Genomic DNA, 18,377 nt, shown 5'->3' on the forward strand with positions numbered 1-18,377 from the left:
TGCCGAGACTGAGAAATCTTCCATCAAAAATATGAGAAGGAAGCATGATGAACTGAAAGAATAAAACTGCTTTTATGAAAGTTAAAATTATTTTTACACATTTTTTATACATCTGTGATACTTATTTGTAATGTCTTAGTGGCATCTCTGAGAATCAAGGGCCATGAGATTAAAAGACAACCATGGGAAGTAAATCAGCAATTTTTGCCAACAGACTTGTAAAGCTTAAAGAACAGGAAACACAATGGTGAAGGTGTGGTGATGGAGACATTTGTTTAGGCTGGTAACAGTATGAAATGTTCTCATTGTTCTCAAAAGCAGTTTGACAGTGTGTTAATAACTCTTAAAAACTTTCTTATTCTTTCATCCTCAAATTCTACTTCTGAGAATTCATCCTAAGGGGAAAATCCAAAGTGTGAAAAAAAGCTTTAATGCAATTCTGTATTCTAAGCACCATTATTTATAATGAAACATTGAAAATGACTTTAATTTCCAGCAATAGGTGTATATAGCAGTAAAATATGATAGAGGTACATGGTGAAATTTTATGTCCACATTAAGCATGATGTATATGAACAAAAAATCACTCATAATGGTAAATGCAAAAGTGAGGAAATGAAATTGATTGCACACCATGATCATAGTTATGAAAATAAATATCTTAAAACATTTACGTATAAAAGCAACCTTGGGACTTCCCTGGCAGTCCGGTGTCTTAGACTCCATGTTCTCCATGTTCAGTCCCTAGTCAGGGAACTAGATCCCACAGCTGCAACTAAAGATCCCACGTGCTGCAACTAAGACTTGGCACAGTCAAATACATAAAATATTTTTTAAAAAGGCAACCTGACAGGAAACACATCCAAATGTTAGCCAGACTATTTCTTTGTACCAGTGAGGATACAGGTGATTTTTATTCTTTGTTTGTCTTTCTTGAGGTAATGCAACTATGTTTATTTAAACTTACTTTGTTCAAGGCAACAAATACTAAATGTATAGATTATACAACAATTCCATATTTAGATCTGTTTCTGTTCTTTTTTTTTTTCTGATACCTTCTGTCTTCCTTTTTTCTCATTTCAAAAGTTTTTCTGAATGAGGTACATTGGCAGTAAGAAATTTATAGATGTACTTCAGAGCACCCTTAAACCTCTAAAATTGTAAGATATATGTACTCTTTTTTTTGAAAAGAGTCTTTTAATTGGGAGTAATTTTTTAAAATAATGGTTCTTTTGATTTATTTTTACCTTGATCCTATACTGTTTTGATAACAAGAAAGAAAATCATTAAAAATTTTTTTACAGGGGATTGAAGCGCAAGGGGCTAAACTATATGTCAAATTCAAAGACAACTATGGATCAGCGTTAGGGACTATCAGTGGACCAGAGGATCTTGATCCTCACTTCTGAAGTGGGATCAAGGGGCTCAAATGCCCTCACTGATAGATGGGTCCTTTGTATCTGCCTAACCTTCAGAGACAATAGGGGGTTCCGGAACCAATTAGATGCTCATTCCTGGGGCTGTGAGAAGCTTCAGAATACAGCATGCACCTCAGGGAGCCCGAGCAGAGATCCCGAGGCATCACAGAGAGTTTCCAATCTAGTGCCATTCTAAATTCAGGCCCCTGTTATGCCATGAAAGAAAAAACAAGTAGCATTTACTTCTTCTGACTCTCAACTTTCTGTTGACCTTGTGTTTTCTCAAGATAAGACGGCTATTCCCTAAACTTCTTTAGTGATGTTCTCTGTCGATATTGCAGGTGTTGAAAGTGAAGTCCAAGGTGGTAACTGAGATAATTCCTTCCCTTGGTCTTCTTTTCCATTGCCAATCAACTCCAGGACTCCTCAGTTCCCCAGTCTAATGTGATATACATATACTGGGAGTGTCTTCACCATGTTACTGGCTGGGGGACAAATTCCTTCTTATTTTTTATGGCCCACTGCAGGAAATCACCACTTTTGAGAAATCATCATGGCCCACCCTGGCCCCTACCATGCATGCAGAGTTAATGACTCTGTATAGCTTCTCACAGTACATTGTGAGAAGTACAGTACACAAGTGAACATTGTAAAATTTAAGAAAGAATGTAGATTTTCTTCATCATGAGTTCTCATTTCTCAGTTCCTCGGTGAACTAACAGCATCAGTCATAAGGGGATTTAATGAAAAAGTGATTCCCAGGGTCTCCTACCCTTCTTTTGAGTGAAGCTGTCTTTGGGTTGGGTCCAGGAAGCTGCCTTTTATAAGATATCCCCAGGGGGCTTTTCTGCACACTGAAGTATCAGAACCATTGGCTAAGGTAAAATGATGCTTCAGGCCAGTTTTCAGGCAGTCTCTGAAATGTTTATAGCCATCTGAAACTTTGCTCAGAATTATTTACTTTTCTTGATAAGGTATTACCAAAAGGAGGGGGGGGGGGTAAAAATCAAAAGAAGCAATGAATGTAGTCCCCAAATAGTTGTGGATTAGAGATCTAAATGCTCAGTCATTTTTCTCTTCTCTCATGAAACAGATATAAGCTTGTAGAATCCCCCAAACAGATAGAGTTTTAGAGCTGGAAAAAATCCAGTCCAATTCCGTTGATGTTATATTGGATCCAGTCCAGAAATCCAGTCCAATTCCCTTGATATTACATTGCATCTTCCAAAAAATGAACACCAAGACAAATTTCGACTTGGAGGAGATTTATTGGGAGAAGTGTCTAAAGTATGGGAGAGGGAACAGGACTAGACAGGGAGCACCTACTGACTGTGCTGCAGGTCCAACACCTGTAAGAGGCAAGAGGGAAGGAAGAATTGGGTAGAAAAATCCACAGACTGCAATCCAGCTAAGAAAGGGTCTTGGCTAGGCTGATGAGGGGCTCCTGAGCAGAGAGGGCACATTAGAGGAGTCTTGTGTTGGTTAGAAATAGCCCAGTCTTGTTCCTCCCTCTGGGCTTGGTTGTTGGTTAGAAGCAGCTTTATGGGGGGTGTGGGGTGGGAAGGAATCATTGCCTTGGTGGGACTGTCACAGTGAATCTAAAGGTACCAACTGACTATACTCCACATGTCAAGTTCTTGGAATGAGAGAACTGGACAGTGGACCCCTGCCACATGCTCCGTATCACAGTTAGAAATTCCGGGAGTTGGTGATGGACAGGGAGGCCTGGCGTGCTGAGGTCCATGGGGTCACAAAGAGTCAGACATGACTGAGCAACTGAACTGAACTGAAGGACTAAACTTTAGTGCAGAATTCTTTTATTCTTGAAAGCGTTATTACTTTAATGTCTAACCACATCCCATACCCCCAACTGTCATAGGCTTGAATTGATGTTTTTTTATTATTTTTTTTAAAAAAAATTTGTTTGTATTTATTTATTCGGCTGCTCCGGATCTTAGTTGTGGCACTTAGGATGTTCAATCTTTAGTTGTGGCATGTGGAATCTAGTTCCCTGACCAGGGTTTGAACCTGGACCCACTGCATTGGAAGGAAGCACAGAGTCTTAACCACTGGACCACCAGGGAAGTCCCATGTAGGTTTGAACTTAATCTTGTGGATTCTAGAGCTAGGTCTCATGAGAGGTAAAGAAGGCAAGGCTGGTCAAGTACGAAAAGGAAAGGGAGGGATGCAGAGGGGATTGAAGGTCTTTGGGGGAAAGAGTGAGACAGCTGACTAGGGGCACAGCTGGTCTGTTTGTCTATACAGCAAGCTTTGCATTTCCCTCGTCTGGAGAACCCCTCCCACTCTCCACATGGTTCTCAGAGGGCTCTCAGCTGTACTTCCCATCCCAGCCAGGAGCACATGACCTAGGCGGCTGGAATCCTTAGGACTGGTATTCAAACTTTGGGAGAAAGAAATTCTATTTCTGCTGGAATAACAAAACTCTGATTGCAGGTAATAGGGCAGTTGATGGTGGTCTTTCTTGTTCTTTGGGGAGAGGAACTCTGGAGAATGGAGACAGGCAGAAGTGAACAGAGATGAGAGGTGAGTAGAAAGAGAATGTAAGTGAGTCATGGGCACATTGAGGTCTTGCCCGGCTCCTGTACCTCTCCCCTCTATTCTCGGAGGTCCTTCCCGGACATGTGGGTCAGTGTGCTCCCTTTTACCTGACTATACTAGGCAGATTCTAACATGGCCCCAAATTCCCAGCCCCTGGTATATACACACCTTGTTTTAGTTAGTCAATCAAACACCAATCTAGGTTTTTCTGGAAGGGATTTTGCAGTTGTAACTAAGGTTTCAAGTAACTTGACCTTAAGATAGAAAGAGTAGGTGAATCTGACCTAATCACTTGAAACCTGAAAGCCCAGTCTAGAGATTACAGTTGGAGAAAGCAGAGAGATTTGAAGTATGAGAAAAACTCAGTGAGGGAGATGGAGGCACCATGTACTAAAGAATGCAGGCAGCCTCTTGGAGCTGAGAGCAGTCCCAGATAACAGTCGTATAGCCATAAGGAGGTGAATTATGCCAGCAGCCTGAATTAGATGAGAGACGAATTTCTCCCCAGAGGCTCCAGATGAGAACTCAGCAGGCAACACCTCAGTTTCATTCAGCCCTTGAGCAAGAACCTGGCCACATCATACTTGTCGGTTTGTGGTCATTTCTTTATCAGCAGTAGAAAATGAGCACAGTTGGATTCATTTTGCTTACAACTGAGGAAGTCCTGACTGAAGAGTGGGGAGAACATAGACCCCCTTCACTCCATGAGCCCTCTACAAATTGTTGTTCTTCACTCTGTTTTTCTTGGGTATGAATCTGCTCAATAATGGCAGCTGCTGTTGACTAGTGTGATGGAAGAATCCAAAAATATATTTTGATAGGGACAAAGGGAGTACGAAATGGCTCTTGGTTCTGAAGTGGGCTAGGGAGGATTACCGAGGGAGTGAAGATGGGGGAAAAGACTGGTGGGACCTGGAAGAGACATGTCTCCTAATCAATCTCCCTGCTTCCACCATTCTCAACAGCAGCCAGAGTGATCTTTATAAAATGTGGATCAGATCGCACTCTGAGCTCTCCAAGGCTTCCTGTCTCACATGGGGTAAAGCCCAGAGTTCTTCGAGAAGCCATGGGACCTCCACAGCCCGGCCCTTCACCTCTCCTGCCTGCTCTTTGCCCTCACTGCTCACTCTGCCCCAGCCACACTGGCCTCCTTGCTACTACATCAGCCTGACGCACACCCTTGGACTCTGCTGTTAAACCTCTGCCCGCTGTGCTCTTCCCCAACACCCTTCATCCTTTACTTTTTTGTGTCATCTGCTCTCTACTCAAATGTTACTTCCTCAGTAGAAGCCTTCCTTCGCTGCTCTGTGTTAAATTTTTAACTCCACCCCTCAAGTATTCCTTCCTTGCTTTATACCTTTTCTTTGCATTTATTACTTCCTACCAGATTGTTTATTCCACGTATTTCACATGTTTGTTGTCTGACTCTCTTACTTGAATGTCAGCTTCAAGTACCCAAGGATTTAGATTTGCTTTGAGCATGCTGTATCCCCCATAATGAAAACCATGACCAAAAAGGGAATGTGTGCATAATGAGAGATATATTTTACTTCGTAAGGGTGATTTCTTTCTCTTTAACAGAAACTGATGGTAGGTAATGTGATCCAGCAATCCCACACCTAGATATGTATCCAGAAAAGACAGAAACTCTAATTCAAATAGATACATGCATTCCAGTGTTCATAGCAATACTGTTTACAGTAGCCAAGACATGGAAGGAACCTAAATGTCCATCAACAGAGGAATAGATAAAGAAGATGTGATACATATACCCAGCCATAAAAAAGAATGAAATAATGCCATTTGCAGCAACACAGATGGACCTAGAGATGAAGGTGAAGTAAGTCAGACAAAGAAAAAACACCATGTGATATCACTTGTATGATATCATAAGTGATACCCATATGATATGTGAAATCTAAAATATAGATGGACTTAAAAAACAAAAACAGACTCATAGACATAGAAAACAAACTTATGGTTACCGAAGGGGATAATTTGGGAGTATGAGATTAACAGATACATACTACCGTAAATAACCAACGAGGACTTACTGTATAGCACAGGGAGTTATATTCAATATTTTGTAATAAAACTGTGAAAGTGAAAGTTGCTCAGTCATGCCGAACTCTTTGCAACCCCATGGACTGCACAGTCCATGGAATTTTCCAGGCCAGAATACTGAAGTGGGTAAAGCCTTTCCCTTCTCCAGGGTATCTTCCCAACCCGGGGATTAAACCCAGGTCTCCCTCATTGCAGACGGATTCTTTATCAGCTGAGCCACAAGGGAAGCCCAAGAATACTGGAGTGGGTAGCCTATCCCTTCTCCAGTGGATCTTCCTGACCCAGGAATTGAACCGGGGTTTGCTGCATTGCAGGCAGATTCTTTACCAGCTGAGCTATGAGGGAAGCCCAATAAAACTGTAATGAAAAATAATTTTTAAAAGAATATAGATATATAACCAAATCATTTTACTATATACCTGAAACTAACACAATGTTATAAATCAACTATACTTCAATTTTAAAAATAGGAAGAAATTTGTGGAGGATATGTTGTTTAAGAAAAATTGTGAGCTGGCCATTTGTTCCCTTTAGCTACAAAAATCCAGGACAATGGACCATATGGCTTTGCAGTTTACTTTGCATGCAGAGCCAACAGTGAAGACAGCTGTGATGGGAAAAGAAATACATGATATAAAACATAAACCCCCCATGAGGCTTTATGATACAAAGCACCTGGGAGCCTGGAGGTCGGCTCCTGGTGACAGTTATCATTTGTAAATGTTAAATAAATATAATCATGAAAACACTCATTGCTCCCAGCCAACTTCTAGCTGGGCAGCTGCCACTATTCCTTGTCTGTTTATTGTCACCTGAGTGATGAGGCCAACCTGACATCAGGACTCTCCCAAAAGCAAAATTGTTTGTGTTATTTCAAGAAGTGAGGGGTGTAAACAACAGCCCAACTGGGTCTTAAGAGTTACAGTGGAAAATCCCTAGCTACTCCCAAAATATGCCCTGAACTATAAATAGCTACATATGTTTTATGTATGTATGCATAATGTTTCTTTTTTTATTGTGTTTGTGATGTGAGCCATTTGATACAAACCCATTTGTTTATGATTTATCAGCCCTTTCTCATGCACACAGACTTTGTGCAAGACACAATGCAAGGTACAGGAAATACAAAAGTGAGCAAGATAAATGGGTTATTTATTAGCTAATTTATTTATTTGGCTACGTCGGGTCTTAGCTGTGGCATGTGGGATCCTCATTGCCTTAAGAAGGATCTTTCGTTGCAGCCAACAGTCTCTAGTTGTGACTTGTGGGAGACAGACTTTTAATTAGTTAGGATTAGGTTCAGCTACATATATAACAGAAAAATCCAAACAAATGAGGAGTTTTCCCTCCCTTACATAAAAGAGAACCAGAGGTACAAAATCACAGGTTGGGATGGAAGAGTCATGCTGTCGCAAGTCAGGCTTTTTTTTTTTTTTTTTCATTTATTTTTATTAGTTGGAGGCTAATTACTTTACAATATTGTAGTGGTTTTTGCCATACATTGACATGAATCAGCCATGGATTTACATGTGTTCCCCCATCCTGAACCCCCCTCCCACCTCCAACCCTCTGGGTCTTCCCAGTGCACCAGCCCTGAGCACTTGTCTCATGCATCCAACCTGGACTGGCGATCTGTTTCACACGTGATAATATACATGTTTCAATGCTATTCTCTCAGATCATCCCACCCTCGCCTTCTCCCATAGAGTCCAAAAGTCTGTTCTATACATCGGTGTTGATAACCCTCTATGCAAGACAGGCTTTTTTATCTTTCCACTCTGCCTTGCCAGCCACAAAGTTTCTTCCTCAACATCAATTTCTGGTCTAAGATGACTGCTGGAGCTCCAGCCATGACAATCCTTTTCCATGCTGCTGGGAGGAGAAGGAAAAGATATGTGCACATTTAAGGAGGCTTTCTGGAAAGCTACATAATACTCTTTCTAACTTTTCATTAAGTAGCACTTAGCCATGTGGCCACAAACAACTGCACAAGGGTGTGAAAAATAGAGTAAATTAGAAGGATATCAGCTAAAAATTGAGATTCTTGGGATCAACAAATTGTCAAGCAGGACACCACGCACTGGTTATCAATGGTCAGGAAGGACCATGATTATTACTACATGGAGGAATAGCAAAGATCATCCCCGTGCCACCCACTGGGAGTAGAAGTCCAAATGCTTCTTCCCATAGCATCTTGGTGTCTGAGTTGCCAAGGAAAACACAACATTGTTAAGTGTTGAATGAATCAGCCCTTTACTGACAATGAGAAGAAAGAGAAAGATCAGCTCCAGTGGTGCATACTCATTGCTCTGCTAGCAGATGCCCGTGCGCTGACACAGGGCGATTGTGCTGTAGCAGAAGGACCCCTCCTACCCACTTCAGGAGTCTGAAATACTGAAATCTGGGCACATGCCTCAGGGCCATTGACCTACACGCTTCACCAGAACAAAGGAGTACACGCTGAGCCTGAGACAGGGCAAGATATTCCTGCACAAGCTGATAAGCCCATGCAGGCTGTGTGGATTCTTTATCTCTAGGTAAGGAAGGAGTCCAGGCCAAGAGGCCCATTCTTATGTGGCCGAGCAGGGGCTGAAAGACTACATACAGGAGACTGTCTTTCCCAGCACAAATAGTGGTCTCTGATGCAGAACATAGTGTGGAGCGCTAAGGTTTAGTAACTTCCCCAAAGTCACACAGCTTTTAGGTAGTGGATCCAGGCAATGAACTTGGGTAGTTTGGCCCTGGTGTCCACATACTTAACTCCTGTGCTCTATAAGAAAGGGCTCGACGCTAAGGGATTCCCCAGCCTCATGGACAGATCCTATGGGGGAAATAGAGAAGGAAGGAAAAAAAGGAATGTAAATTTTAAAATCTATATCTCTTTTCACTCTTCATACCAGAAGAGAACTATTAGGCGAGGATAACTCACAGCATCATTTTAGTGCCTCGGGACTCAGTACATACTTCTTGAATGAATGAAGTCCCCACGGTGGCCCTGGAGGAGCTCTTGGAAGGCAGATGGTATTGGATCTAGAGCTTCATGTTGAGGAGAATTTCACCAGGGAGAGCGTGGCAGGAAAGGCATGCCAGACAGATGGAGGAGCTTTAGCAAAACCAGAAAGTTTTGCAAATGTGTGGCTTGTGCAGGAAACAGTGTGTAACCCAGTTGTCACTGGAGCTTGTGGTCCTCAGAGGTGGTGGTAGGATTTAATACTGGATTGTTCAGAGCCTTGAATGTCATGCCAAGGAGCATCACTTTATCCAGGGGGCTGTGAGGAGCCCCATCAGGTAGTGTGGGGAGAAGCTGTATTCAGTTTATTGACTCCTGGAAAGCAGGGAGCTGGGCAGCAGGGAGACAAGGCTGGAATAATGAGGACCTGGCGGGTGAGAGTAGGAGGAAACCCAGCACGAGGAGGGATGGACATGAAGACTTCCTGGCGGTCAGGCTGTGCAGTCTTCATGTCCTGGGGGGAAGAGAGAAGGGCCAAAGAGGACTCCTGGGTTCCCACCTGAAGGGGACTGCATTGTGGCATCCAAGGGCAGGTCTGGATGGGAGGTAGCAAGGGGAAGGGGATGAGTTCGCTGTGAGACACACCGGGTTGAGATGTCTGCATTACCTTCCCCGAGACGATTACCTCCGATTGTCTCCCTGCTGTCCCCCTGGTCCCCCCATAGTTTATTCACAACCCAGAAGCCAGAATGATCCTCTTTAAGTCAGGCTTCTTTCCTGCTCACACCTACCAGTGGCTCTCATCCCTGGGTAAAAGCCAAAGTCCTTGACTCTACAACCCAGCCTCCCCATGACCTCCCCAGACTAACTTCTGTTACTGCCCCTTGCTCACTCCACTCAACCCTGCTGGCCTCAGGACCCTCGCTGTGGTATAGAACCCTTCACCCAGATGTCTGCCTGGCTAACCCCCCACCTCTTTTTCGTCTTTGCCCAGATGTCACCTTCTCAATGAGGCCAACGTGAACTGTCCTATTTCAAATAATGGTACCCTGTCTCCCCATACTCCTCATCTCCCTTTTCTGGTCTGCTTTTTCATTTTCCATTGCACTTACAACCTTCTAACTAACCGTAATGAACTCATTTATTATATCTATTGTTTATTGTCAATCTCTCTGCTCCCTCCTCCCTCACCCTGCCGCTAAAATCCAACTCCATGAAGGCAGCAATCTCTATATGTCATGTCCCTTGATACATCCCAAGAACCTGGCACACAATGAGATCTCAGTAAGGACAACCTGTCAGATTTATGAACACTGTGGAAATGTGTTGGTGTCAGAAATGGTGGTTTTCTACTCTGAACAGAGGTGGAGACAGAATCTGATATTCACCATGGGGTGCTGGTGGAGAGGACTTGAGATTTCTCTGTCTGGAAGGAGGACTTCCACTCAAGGTATCAAGGAAGGGACGTCAATTTGGGGAGAGACCCACCAGGAGTCAAGAAGCCATCCCCAGAGTCAGTCCATCCCCAGAGACCAAATGGTGTGAGTACTTGAATACTAGCTCTGCATGGGAGATTCAGGCTCCCTGCCTCCATTCAGAGCACAGTGGTTTTCAGGCTCAGGGCTATATGTTGCTGTGGAAAGAACTAGGTTTGAGTCAAACAAATTTGAGTTCATGGCCCACTAGCTGTGGGACAAATTAGTTGTCCTCTTTGTTTCTCAGTTAACTTTTCTGTAAAAGCAGAATAATAATGCCTTTATAGCCTTATTAATGTTACTATTATTATCATTATTCAAAGAGGTTATCAAGTGCCCACATTTTATAAAGGCACCATTCCTGGCATCAAGTAAGCACTTAAAGTGTTAACTCTAAGGATGTTGATGATGGTGATTACAATACAAGGACCTAGATATTTGTTGTTGCTAGATGGGTACATTTAACTCTTTCTCCTACTCATATCTCTGCATTTGTCTCTGTGGCTGAATCATTCTTTTCCAGTACTTAACTGGCTTTTTCCATGTGATGGAAAACAAGGGTGTAGGTCACTCAATTAATATCCTTCCAACCCTCAGACCCAACAGGCAAGAGAGATTCTCTCCTACCAATTGAATAAAACCCTCGGAAGGACCCTGCTTGGCCTGGCTTGGATCCTGTGACCAGCCTGCCCTAATCACTTGGTCAGAAGAATGGGGTTCTATCAATAGCCAGCCAAGGATATCTACTCAGCACTTTTGGTCAGGGGTGAAAGTCTCTCACAGATTGTAGGTCAGATATTACATTTTTCTGGAAAACTGAAGTAGTCATATCCTGTCCTCATGTCATTTTTCATCACTTCCTGGTTTTTTTTTTATGTACTTGTTGCTAAATTGTGAGTTTCCTGGGGCAGGGACCATGACTTCAGTATGGTCGCTCTGCTCCTTCATGATGCCTGATGAAGGGAAGGGCTTCTGTAAATGGAAGTTGTTGAATTGAAACTGAAAGTGAGCTATATCAGAGAGTAACAGAGTCTGTAGATAATGCCTGAGCAGACAGAGGTGGAGTTTTCTGGGAGTCTCATGGGTTCCAACTTTAGGGTCTTCTGAGACCCATTATCTTTCTCATGAGGGACTTTGAGATTCAGTGTCCTGATTTTCAGTCCAATTGAACATTGAACATTGAAAATCAAGAGATTAAAGCACACTTGTGACTCTTTTACACAAGCTATATGACCATGTAGAAATCAGCAGACTCCTGGGGCCAACGTTGTCTTATTTATAAAATGAGAAAGATGGTCTTGGTGGTATCTTGTTTACAGTCTTAAAATTCTGTGAATATACTCATCTTGTTTCTTGACATTTTATTGATTCCTTTGAATCTCTGTTCAACATTTGAGTAGTGTCACAGTCTGGTATCATTTTTAAAGGTCATTGTATTTATCTTGCACCACTTAAAAATTCAACAGTAACCTTTTCAATTTAAACTGAAGGAAGACTCAATTTAGAGAAAAGAACATTGGACTGAAAATCAGGACACAAGCTCTAGTTTCCCTTCTGCCCTAATGGGCTGAAGGATATTGGCAAAACTGCTTAAAGTCTTTGAGCCTTGGCCTCCTCATTTGTATGTAACACAGCCGGTGTAGATTTGGTAGAAGGCAAGATCGGACTTTAACTTTCTAAGGTGCTGGCACAGGGGAAACAGCCTGTCTCTCTTTTTTCCTGTTAGTAAGACAACCGTCTATGCTTTAGCTAACCACATGGCAGCCCAGCCAGAGACTGCATGTCCCCGCCTTCCTTGTGGCTCTGAGATAAAGAGTAGGCCTATGGGTGCTGAGAGAGGTGGTATATACATCTTCCAGTTTACCCCCAACCTAAGGACAGGTTGCTCACCCTGGACCTCTTCTATCTGGGCCCAAAATTGAGCCCAGATAATGGGAGCTGCAGGTTGATGTAGGTGGAAGATGGCAGAGCTGAGAGGTAATAAACCAGAACCTTCCCCCCAGTTCTGACCACCACTGACCTATGGACTGTTTTGAGAAAGAGAAAACTAAATTTCTACTTTTATTTAATCCTCTGTGTTTTGGGGAGTCTTTTATAACAACTCAGCCTGCACCCTATCAATCACAGAACTATGATTCCCTTTTACTTAGTTGGCACTCTGATTTTCTTTAAATGGCTTACACAGTGGTTGAGAATATAGGCTCTAGAATAAGAATGGAATAGAATCAATCTTGGTTTGGTTGCTCTTCAACCCCAGAACTTCAAGAGTGTTACCTAATATTCCTTGCCTTCGTTTGACAATCTGTATAATCAGGCAACATTGAAACTTACCTGCTGGGATTATTCTGAGGATCAGATGAGAGGAAGGTATAGAGAGCTGTGACCTCAGTGTTGGCATCTTGTAAACCTTCAAAAAATATTCGTTCCTATTAAAATTATCAGTATTATCTAGATCATCCTTACTGTTATCACCATCATCATGTATTTATATGCTTTTAAAACTGGCTCTCTGAACATCCTAGACTTTGGAAACCCAGTAAGAACAGTCACCCAACCTGAACTGAGCACTCTAGGAGTCTGTATATCTGTTTGACACAGGGTGAATTTAGTACCAGGCATGAGTGTGTGTCCTAAAGACACCTGCTGCCTTTGCACTTAGTCTGCTTGTAGTGTCAACTGCAGGGTGAGCGTGGTGTTTGCTGCACCCGTGGTTTTGCACATTCAGCATCCTCTCAGGAGCCAGAGCACCTGAAGTGAGATAAATGAGAGGTTGAGTAGAGGGTGGTTTCTTTTACTTGTCATCCTTACATGTGTTTTTTGGATTATTAAAAAATGCCAATGACAAGGATCTAAGGAAGAAGCTTTAAACATTACCGTTCATGTGAAAATCTTTTCTTCTTAATCGAATAGATACTGGATATAGAAAAGACACATGGTTAACTGCTTCATATAGTTTGGGGATTTTTAAAAATATTTAAAAATTTTCCTTTTCAGTTCAGTTCAGTCACTCAGTCATATCTGACTCTTTCCAATCCCATGGACTGCAGCACGCCAGGCTTCACTGTCCATCACCAACACCCAGAGCTTGCTCAAACTCATGTCCATCGAGTCGGTGATGCCATCCAACCATCTCATCCTCTGTTGTCCCCTTCTCCTCCCACCTTCAATCTTTCCCAGCATCAGGGTCTTTTCCAATGAGTCAGTTCTTCGCATCAGGTGGCCAAAGTATTGGAGCTTCAGCTTCAGCATCAGTCCTTCCAATGAACATTCAGGACTGATTTCCTGGGATTGACTTATTTGATCTCTTTGCTGTCCAAGGAAATGTCAAGAGTCTTCTCCAACACCACAGTTCAATGGCATCAGTTCTTTGGCACTCCTTTTCTTTGATCACTTTAATTAACCAAATAAAACAAACTCTGTAGGAAATTCGGAAATGAACTGTGAACTTTCAGATATTCAAGCTGGTTTTAGAAAAGGTGGAGGAACCAGAGATCAAATTGCCAACATCCATTGGATCATTGAAAAAGCAAGAGAGTTCCAGAAAAACATCTATTTCTGCTTTATTGACTATGCCAAAGCCTTTGACTGTGTGGATCACAATAAACTGTGGAAAATTCTGAAAGAGATGGGAATACCAGACCACCTGACCTGCCTCTTGAGAAACCTGTATGCAGGTCAGGAAGCAACAGTTAGAACTGGACATGGAACAACAGACTGATTCCAAATAGGAAAAGGAATACGTGAAGGCTGTATATTATCACCCTGCTTATTTAACTTATATGCAGAGTACCTCATGAGAAATGCTGGGCTGGAGGAAGCACAAGCTGGAATGAAGATTGGTGGGAGAAATATCAATAACCTCAGATATGCAGATGACACCACCCTTATGGCAGAAAGTGAAGAACTAAAGAGCCTCTTGATGAAAGTCAAAGAGGAGAGTGAAAAAGTTGGCTTAAAGCTCAACATTCAGAAAACTAAGATCATGGCATCCAGTCCCATCACTTCATGGCAAATAGATGGGGAGACAGTGGAAACAGTGTCAAACTTTATTTTTTTGGGCTCCAAAATCACTGCAGATGGTGATTGTAGCCATGAATTAAAAGACACTTACTCCTTGGAAGGAAAGTTAAGACAAACCTAGACAGCATATTAAAAAGCAGAGATATTACTTTGCCAATAAAGGTCCATCTCGTCAAGGCTATGGTTTTTCCAGTAGTCATGTATGGATGTGAGAGTTGGACGGTGAAGAAAGCTGAGCGCCAAAGAACTGATGCTTTTGAACTGTGGTGTTGGAGAAGATTCTTGAGAGTCCCTTGGACTGCAAGGAGATCCAACCAGTTCATCCTAAAGGAGATCAGTCCTGGGTGTTCACTGGAAGGACTGATGTTGAAGCTGAAACTCCAATACTTTGGCCGCCTGATGCAAAGAGCTGACTCATTTGAAAAGACCCTGGTGCTGGGAAAGATTGAGGGCAGGAGGAGAAGGGGACGACAGAGGATGAGATGGTTGGATGGCATCACCGACTCAATGGACATGAATTTGGGTAGGCTCCAGGTGTTGGTGATGGACAGGGAGGCCTGGCATGCTGTGGTTCATAGGGTCACAAAGAGTTGGAGACGACTGAGCAACTGAACTGAACTGAGGAAATGAAAATAAGCAAAAATTTTTAATAATTAAAATCCCCTATAGTTCCACTACCTAAAAATAACTATACTAGAATGCTGAGATGCCTTCTAGTCATAAATCAGCATTTCCCCCCAGCTGTCCAGGACAGCATTCGCCTCCCACGCCTACACATCTGGCCCAAACTCTCTCCCCAGAGTTCTTCCTCACTCTGTCACCATCCCCTGTCCTCCTACCCAGCAAAACCTGTGTGCCCTGACTGTGAGATAAAAGGAACTCCAAGCCCTGAGCCCTCCAAGCATTTATTCTCCTGTACTTTTGACACCAAACTCACAGTGTCAAAAACCTAAAGAATTCCTGGCCCAGGGACTTCACTGGAAGCCCAGTGGTTGAGAATCCACCTGCAAGGGAATATGGGTTCCACCTCTGGTCTGGGAAGATCCCACATGCTGCAGGGAAACTGAGCCCATGCACTGCAACTACTGAGACCACCCCCCACAACAAAGATTCTGAGTGCCACAGCTAAGACTCAGTGCAGCCAATAATTTATTTATTTATTTATATTTATAAGTAAAATTTTTTTAAGAACCTCCTGGTCCAGCATGTCCCAAAATATATAGTGAGGGACATCAATTGGAATTATAATTTAAAAAAAACTTGGTGACCAACTGCTGCTGTAAAGACAGCCTAAACGTATACCAGAGCTGCACACACTTCAGGCTTATTCAACCTTGGAATCCCTTGTTCACGTCCATTCCCTTTAGGAAATATCAGTTTAGTTTGTCTATTTCATTTACTAGGAGAAGAAACAGTTTGCTCAGAGAGATTAGAGGACTTGCCTAATGTCACACTGCTTGAAAGGAACAGAACTCGGCCTTGGAACTCAGATCTATTGGCAGAAGGCCCTGTGCTTCCTCCAAGGTCCCACAGAGTCTTTGTTCTGCGCCATCTTTCCATCCAGATGTTTTGCATCCACTGGTGTGTGTGTACCTGCCTCTTGTTTCCTCTGTGAGATTAGGGACCAAGTCCTAATGGTTTGTTCTTTCTTCTCCAGTTCTGAAGTTGATGCTCAGTCCATATTGAGTTTCCTTGGAAGAGTCAGAAATATCAGCTGTAGTGGACATCTGGTCTTGCTGACACAGCATCCATTCTTTTTGGTAACATATTTCCGTTTTCCTTGAGATGCTGACCATGTACCCTACTTCAGTCCTCCATCCATGTGGTTGGGGCAGATAAGCACCATTCTCTTGGATCCCATATGACCTGAAATTAGTCAGTTGGTGTATTCTGTTCCTTTGCCCACAGGAATTAGTGTTAGACCCACGACCCTGCCCAGGTGAATAGAGTCAACTTGAGACTCTTGTTGGAACTGTTGGCAAAGAGGACTATCTTTCTGGGAGTGTCCTAGGCTGGCAAAATGTAATCTTGATGCTACCTGTAGCTACTTTGCAAAGGACTTGCCAAAGAATAAAGCCAACTCAGAGAAAAGCAAAACCGTGAGATGGAAAAAGATAGCCTCGATGACATCATTTAAGAGCCTGGAGCTATCTGTACCTGAAGCTAGCACTAACTCTGGGTTTTTCAGGTACCTGAGCCAATAAATTGCCTTTTTCCCAGTCTAGTGGATCTGTTTTTGTATCTAGAAGAGTCCTTACTAGTAAATCAGGACATTTCTAGAATTTGGTTGCTAAAACATAAAGATTTTAAAGGGAATTTCACATGTTTTTACTGGACAAGAAGCATCAAGCCAAGACATACTGAAGGGGATTATTCCATAACCCCTGGACCTTTCTTTACTTTTTAAAAGCAAAGAAGGAGTGTTCAGGAGTATGTGTTACATAGAATTTCTACCCCCTAGAACTGGCAGACTTTATAAGACTGGCTAAGGGAACTCAGCTAAGAGAAACAAGACTGTCACCATTAGTTAAAACAGAGATGATTATATATTTAATTTTATTACCACAGCCCAACCTGGCAAATTCTTAGATACCTCCAGAATATGCTAGTAGGAGCTTGTATAACTACACAGACAGCTATTGGATTTGAACTTAGTGAGAAGAACTCTGGATTCATGGTCTGACACATATTAGGTGCTCACTAAATATATATTATTTTTGCTATTTTCTGACTTTATCACTTAGGGGCAGTAAAAATCACAAAATTGCATTTTTTATCAGTTAGATGGGAATATTAATTGCTTGCTTTCTTCCAGGACAGCCCTGTTTAATTTCCGTAGCACATAACACATCTGAATGGTGTACCCACTTCATTGTATGGACTTTTTCATTCATTTTTCCCATCAATTATTCATTCACTTACCCTCTGTTGAACTCTAGACCAGGGATTTGGCAAGGTGGTGAGGATACAATGGTGTATAACAGTCCCTGTTAGTTTATTTCAACAGTCTTTCACAGAGGACCCACTGTGTGCCTGCTGGTTGCCTGGTCCAGTGTTCGGCATCTGGACACAAAGTTGAGAGTAAGTCATGACTCTGTCCCTACAAAGCCAGCAGGCTCCACAGTGGAGAGTCTCCCACAGCACATGTCCTACCCTCAAAACAGTGGGGCAGGAAAAGGATGAGAGCTACTGTGGTATGTGATGAGGAGACCCTGGGGAGTATTAAGCAGGAATGTAGCTAGTTCTTGGGCTGGGAAAGAACACTTCAGTGAAGCAAGGGATGAAAGGGCCCTAAAGTAGAGTAATTGCGTGAAGGTGATTTGGAGGAAATGATTCTAGAAGTTTTTAGGCAGTATGGAGAGCAGGCGTGCCTTCAGCTTGACAAAAGGCAAATGCTCTTACTATTGTTGTCACGTGTTTATTTCCAGGCGAGATTTATTCAAGGCTCAGTTCAAGAGCTCATTTCTGAAAGCATAGTGGCTGCACCCAGCATGGCCTGTGGCCTGTGGCTACCTGTCTCCCAGATCAAAGCCTCAGGCAGCACTGGGCTCACTTCATTACACCCACAGCAGCAACAAGATTGCCTTAAACTTCCCCCTCACAAAACCAAGGTCCTTAATGGAAAAGACAACACATTTATCGCAGCCAAGCTGCTCAGATCAGAATACACCAGCCAGGAGGAGGCAGCGCCACCAAAACTCAGATCCCCAGGAGGGAGGCCTCAGCACTTCCACTTCCTTGTTAGAAGGTTTCTCCTCCCAGGGCTTGTGTCTCAGTTTTAGACACATGTGGATTAACTAATGAGGAACAGTTTGATGGAATAGCCCTATCCTCCAAAATAAAAAGAAAAAAAGAGTTTTTTCTGATTATGTTAATAATTGAAGTGCATAC

General features: G+C 42.7%; 1 protein-coding gene and 1 non-coding gene across 4 annotated transcripts in view; one reads left to right on the top strand and one right to left on the bottom strand.

Moving 5' to 3' along the window:
* Nucleotides 1-18,377, top strand: part of FAM184B (family with sequence similarity 184 member B) — a 118,422-nt gene that overhangs the window by 30,726 nt on the left and 69,319 nt on the right. The gene's annotated exons all lie outside the window — the stretch shown is intronic.
* On the bottom strand, nucleotides 3,426-3,502 carry TRNAG-UCC. Its single transcript is given in 2 exon segments — nucleotides 3,426-3,461; nucleotides 3,466-3,502. It is a non-coding gene; the product is annotated as a tRNA-Gly (tRNA).

This window comes from Cervus canadensis, chromosome 19 (genome assembly GCF_019320065.1).
Source record: "Cervus canadensis isolate Bull #8, Minnesota chromosome 19, ASM1932006v1, whole genome shotgun sequence".
In the NCBI taxonomy this organism is placed as follows: domain Eukaryota; kingdom Metazoa; phylum Chordata; class Mammalia; order Artiodactyla; family Cervidae; genus Cervus; species Cervus canadensis.